This window comes from Podarcis muralis, chromosome 1 (genome assembly GCF_964188315.1).
Source record: "Podarcis muralis chromosome 1, rPodMur119.hap1.1, whole genome shotgun sequence".
NCBI classification, from domain to species: domain Eukaryota; kingdom Metazoa; phylum Chordata; class Lepidosauria; order Squamata; family Lacertidae; genus Podarcis; species Podarcis muralis.
Genome location: NC_135655.1, coordinates 81,203,409 through 81,209,438, shown reverse-complemented (window position 1 = coordinate 81,209,438; position 6,030 = coordinate 81,203,409).

The window sequence follows — 6,030 nt, the reverse complement described above, 5'->3', positions numbered from 1 at the left end:
GATCACTGAGGCGCGCATGCGTGCAGGGAGTCCCGTTCTATTCCCGGTCCCGCTATGAGGAGGAGGACGCTGCTTTATTCCCTCCCCTGCGTAAGGAGGCGTTGCCCTCTTAAAGGGCCAGAGCGCGGCTATTCTTGCAGAGGAAGCGGGCACTGAGTTTTATTTCTTGTTTCTTTTTTTATTCGAAAGCAATTGGTAATGTTGCGAATCATTCCTGTGCATACCTTGTGCACATTTGAGGTTTTGCAAAATAAATAAATAGAACCTCTGAGATGCTACGACCACAAGATAAATAACTCTTTGCAGTTATTTATCAAATTTAACGATATAGCCATTTGTTTGCTTATTTTAACTGCTAATTTTATATATTCTTTATTCATTAAGCTGCCCCAAGAGCAGAGAAAGCTGGTGTTTAAAGTTCACTCCTCCATGATGTGCACTTAAAGTAGCTTCCAGATTAAAAAAACACAAATCAGGAAGTAAACACAATAAAACACAAATAACAGCACCACACAAGCTGTCCCAGTAAAGAGCACCTTAAAAAAAAAAATAATTCAGAATACTGGAAGTTCAGTTTCTATTGCTCTGCAACTTGCATTTACTTATTTCTTACATTTCTATCCTACCCTTTCTCTCAAAGACATCCATAGGAGCAAAAATCAAAAAGTTAAAGCAATACAGTTCAAAATTAAAACATTTAAAAACAAACTAAAAACAGCTAGAACCATTTAGAACATTTATAAGCAACAACATAATACCATCACAGTCACTAATCTCAAAGTTGCCTTGGCCAGTGTCTTTCAGCCATCAAATGCCTGGGTAAACAGGAATGCTTTTAAATTTCAACTACAGTTAATGAGAGAGACTGATACACCACAAGAGGAAGACCATTCCTCAAACATTCCATGCCCCTTTCACAAGTCAAATCAGGCAGCAAATCATGCAAACTACAGATCATGTATATAAATAATATTATAATATGATATATGTCTATTATCTCTATAGGCTGCATAATTTTATTTCTCAGTGCCAAATATCTCATGGAGTTGCCACTGCCCCCTACATTACCCACAGGTCAACAATATCTATTTTACTTGACTTCAGCCCTGTGAAATCCATTACAAGTATATAGCCAGTGGCGTAGCGTGGGGGGTGCAGGGGGGGCCGGCCGCACCGGGCGCAACATCTGGGGGGGGGGCGCGCTCGCACTCGCAGCTCTCTGCCCCTACCTGGCTAACCCACGGGTTAGGGGGCGCAAATTACTTGCCTTGCCCCGGGTGCTGACAACCCATGCTACGCCCCTGTATATAGCCAATAACTAAAAAAGGAGCCTGTTTATGCAAAGTCTGGCCTCAGTAGGAGAGGGGAAAACATTAGTTCACCAAGAAGAACCCCCACCCCAGACACACACTGACTTCCCAAATTTTGATTTGTGTAGCTTTTGGTGTATTAACATAAAGCCCTTAGCTAAATTTGGATGGGCAATCTGACTCAATAATCTCATGTACACATTAACAATGGATAGAGTGTACATCCACTTCATTAACTGGAATGCTGACGAGAATAAAGCAAAAAGCATATGACGAGAATAAAGCTGCTATTTTTGTGCTACAATATTTGTTTGAAAGATCTACCATACTTTTCCATGTATAAGATGAGGTTTTTTTTATTCTAAAAGAATGTTTAAAATTGGGGGTCCTCTTAAAATTGGGTAGTGCATAGTGGGGACGTGGGATTGGTTGCTGCCGCGAGCAGGAGATTGTCAGCGGCGATTGGGCAGTTTATTGGTGGCTGCGGCAAGGGCTTTTGTCGTTTTGCTGTTGCTGCGGCAATAGGGCGGGTGAATAATTTTTGGCAATCCCCCCAAATGCTCAACAACCCTGGGCAATCGCCTCCCATTTTCTAAATTTGAGTCCCCCAAAATTGGGGGCGTCTTATACACGGGGGCGTGTTGGGCATGTTATACACAGAAAAATATGGTATGTCCCCTCCTTCAAAAATGGAGCACATGACAACTTACAGCAATGGCTGTGGCTCATTGGTAGGACATCTGCTTTGCATGCACAAGGTCACAGGTTCAATCCTCAGCATCACCAGGCAAGGCTAGGAATGGCCCTTGGCTGGAAACTCTGGAGAGCTACTGCCGGTCAGTGCATACAATGCTGAGCTAGATGAACCAGCAGTCTGACTCAGTAAGGCAGCTTCCTATGTTCCTAATGATAAAAAACACAGTCATAATAATTCTTAAAGTCAACAAACAAAATTGAACAGCATCATTCAGAATAAACAGGCAACCCAGAGGAACTCATAATTGATCATTGCACACACACCCCCAAGAATCCTTGCACTGTACAAATAAAGTTCTTCATCCATACAATAATTATGTACTTTTTACTACTTTCTGCCTACTAATCTACCAAAGACAGGTCCAGAATGGCAGGGAAGGGGGACAGTATATGTTGGAAGCATTGCCAAGACCCATGTTCAGGAGTGAGGAGAAGGGCAGAAGCAGCACAGCGCATTATAGGGCTGTCAGTTACATGTTGCCAAAAAGGAGGTAATGCATCAGGAAAAAAGGATGTGGAGTTGCATATGCTAAATGATATATATATATATAGACAAGCACATTTAGTAATAATTATTATGACTTAAATGGAAACACAAATGCAGCTGCTGGTTGGGGCATGGAGAAAGAATAATTCCTTTTCAAGGCCAAGGAGAGTCCAGGGTGATATGGGAACATAGACAGGCTTGAAGAAACAGGATAGGCTCTGACTGTTGCTCTGGCCATGGCCTCTGATGAGACAGGATGTGTGGAAGAAACAGAAGAACCCTCCACTCTTAGCTCCTTGTCCTCCTTCAACAGCCATTGCCATGGTAGCAAGTTGAATGAGGTGGGACAAGGGAGTGAAATAGGACAGTGATGAGTAGCTTGAACTTGCTATCCTTTATTCCATCAACCTTACCAAGAGCCCTGCTGGATAACACCAGAGGCCCAACTAGCCAACATCCCATTTTCCCACAATGGCCAACTGGACATGCCTCTAGGAAGCCCCAAGAAGGAGAATCCTCTACTGCTATTGTCCTCCAGCAGCTACTACTCAGAAGCAAATATAGAAATAGGATGGCCCAATATTTCCAGCTCAGTCTAGTGTCCTCTTCTTCTACCATTTGTCCAGTATACTGAGAAGTGGACCACAGCCTTCTTTCTTCCTTTTACTGAGTGATGGCAGTTAACTGGGGTGGGGCAGCAGCATGGCAAAAGCACAGCTGAGGTCTCCCCAATCACACTCTCTTTCCCAAAGCCAGCTCACCACTACTGCCTGCCCCTTCCCACTGCACAGCCAGATTTGGGTAGGCAGTAGATAGGGACAATAAGCTGCGCTACCAAGGTGTACTCACTTTGGGGAGGGTTTAAAGTAGCAAAATACACAGCATTTCATAAATAATTTAAAAAGAAACCCAAATTACAGCACTACTTGGAAGTGAAGTCCGCTCCACTGAACTCAGCGGTACCTACCTCTAAAGAGACACAGAGAGGAGTATGCCATTGGGCATCAACCCAAATCCCCAGCACTGCTGCATCTGCAGCCCTGAAACACACCCCACCCAGGGCAAAAAGCAAGCTAATGCCAGATCCCATAGAGAAAGCTAGCCAGGCTTACAGGACCACAGGCAGCTAGGTGAACAACTTGCTCCAGTAAAGGTTAGGAGCAGACTGAGGCTATTTAAGCTCTGCACTCAGTGTAACTTCTCTCAGACTCCACCCACTTGTGATTAACTCTAGATTCTTAAAAGGGCCATGCCTCTGGCCTGAAGACGAGCACTCCTCCATTGTTCTCTCACTTCCAACTTGTATAGTGCTCCCTGTATTGCTGGACTAGTGAGGAGGTTCTGGGGGAGGCATTTGGTTCCTCAGGGGAAGGCGCCCAAGAAGGTACCCTGCAGACACAGGAGATTCTTCTGGGGGTTCATGTTCCTCAGTCTCAGTTGTTCCTCAGTCTCCAGCAGCCGCATCAGAGCTCTGTGCCTGATCTGAGCTGAGCTGGAAAGTGTGCAGCCTCTTGGCTGCTGCTAGCCTGAAGCTGCCATGTGACAGTGGTGGGGCCACCTTGGGATCCATCAGATTTTGGGCTGGCTCAGCCCCTTCCCACCGCTCTTCTGGAACACTCCTTTGGGACTTTCTATGGACTGTCATTGCAAACTCAGTAGGTATAACCTTGAATTCTGTGTTGGCAGAATGGCAGTGGTGTCACATTGCAGGTAGAAGCCAGCAGGACTGGGCAGAGGGACCCTTCTACCCAGTACACACACACCTGCATGCCCAGGACAAAGGGGGGTTGGATTGCAGAGTTGGACTGTTACCCAAAACATATTTACTAGGGAGTAAGCAAAGATGCATTAAACATTAGGAAGAACTTCCTGACAGTAAGAGCTGTTCAACAGTGGAATTTGCTGCCAAGGAGTGTGGTGGAGTCTCCTTCTTTGGAGGTCTTTAAGCAGAGGCTTGACAACCATATGTCAGGAGTGCTCTGATGGTGTTTCCTGCTTGGCAGGGGGTTGGACTCGATGGCCCTTGTGGTCTATTCCAATTCTATGATTCTATGATTCTGTGATTCTATTCTATGCTTAGGATTACATTGTAAGAAAGCACTGTGAAATTTGCGCTGAATGCACCCTGTGCCTTTAAAGCACATTGAAGCATGCATTACCCCTCTAAAAACTTTGGCCACTGCAGTTTGTCAAGAGTTAATCAAAACTCTGGGAGAAGCAGGGCTAACTTTTTTTTCCTCCATAGACCTAACTCTAGCCTCAAGTGAGGGGCAAATTAGACCAGAAAACAGCTTGAGGAAAAGGATTAAGCAATTCCTTCTTCAGCACCACTGCACAAATCAAATTTGAAGATTATTGCACTTATTTTAAAAGTGGTTTCAAAAAGTCAGGAATACTGATCATGGGTTGCATGCATCATGTACAGTGGTACCTTGGGTTATAGACGCTTCAGGTTACAGATTCCGCTACCCGGAAGTAGTACCTCAGGTTAAGAACTTTGCTTCACGATGAGAACGTGTGGCGGCAGCGGGAGGCCCCATTAGCTAAAGTGGTGTCTCAGGTTAAGAACAGTTTTAGGTTAAGAATGGACCTCCAGAATGAATTAAGTTCTTAACCCGAGGTACTACTGTATGGTCTGGGGCTGAGAGAGAAAAGGAAATCAGTTTGTAAACAAAATATTTGAAATAAGCCTTAGTGACAAAGTATCATGTTTGGGTAATCCTGAAGATGTCATATTTATTCCCATTACACTGAAAATACAGTTTGCCTTAGGGATGAATCTGTCTTTACTTTATACTTAGAGCAAGAGTTGGGCAGACTTTAATCACATAAATGGCTTGCAGGAAAGAAAATCTCCCTGCCATTTCTTGTATACTTGGCATCCAAATTGCAAGTGCTAGAAACTGTCATCTGGCACCAAAAATGTGTTGCTGCATGCAGAACATGCCAAGTGACTGCAATGTAGGAGTTCTGTTTTTCAAGCATTTTCAAACCTGAGGGTTACCTCACTTTTGACCCTCCATCCAGCTATTCTTTTTTTTAAAAAAAATACGATCACTGTCTATGTGGAAGAGAAATCAGAGGGTTGTTATTTGTTATTTGTAATACAGCCAAGCATTCTTTCTGACCAATACGTTTCACAATCAAATTACAAATGTGTCTGGAACAAGAGCAGCTTTAAGCTTCCCTTGTGTAAAAACAAATGCCGGCTTTTTATTTAATGATGTAGTACAGCAGAGCCAAAGTGCTCTGACTGCCATCTGCTGGACAAGAAATACCCTTCAGAGAAATCTGCAACGCTGACGAAGACCTCTTTTAAAACGAATCTCTGTGCTGTATTTAGCACAACCTGTAAGAGATGTATGTGATCTATCTTGTCCAGAGAGCACGAGTGGCAAAATCCAGACTCACATGATTTGGGAGCACAAAGCACACTACCCCCATGTCAGCATCCTAGAGAAGGCCAATTCATTGCCT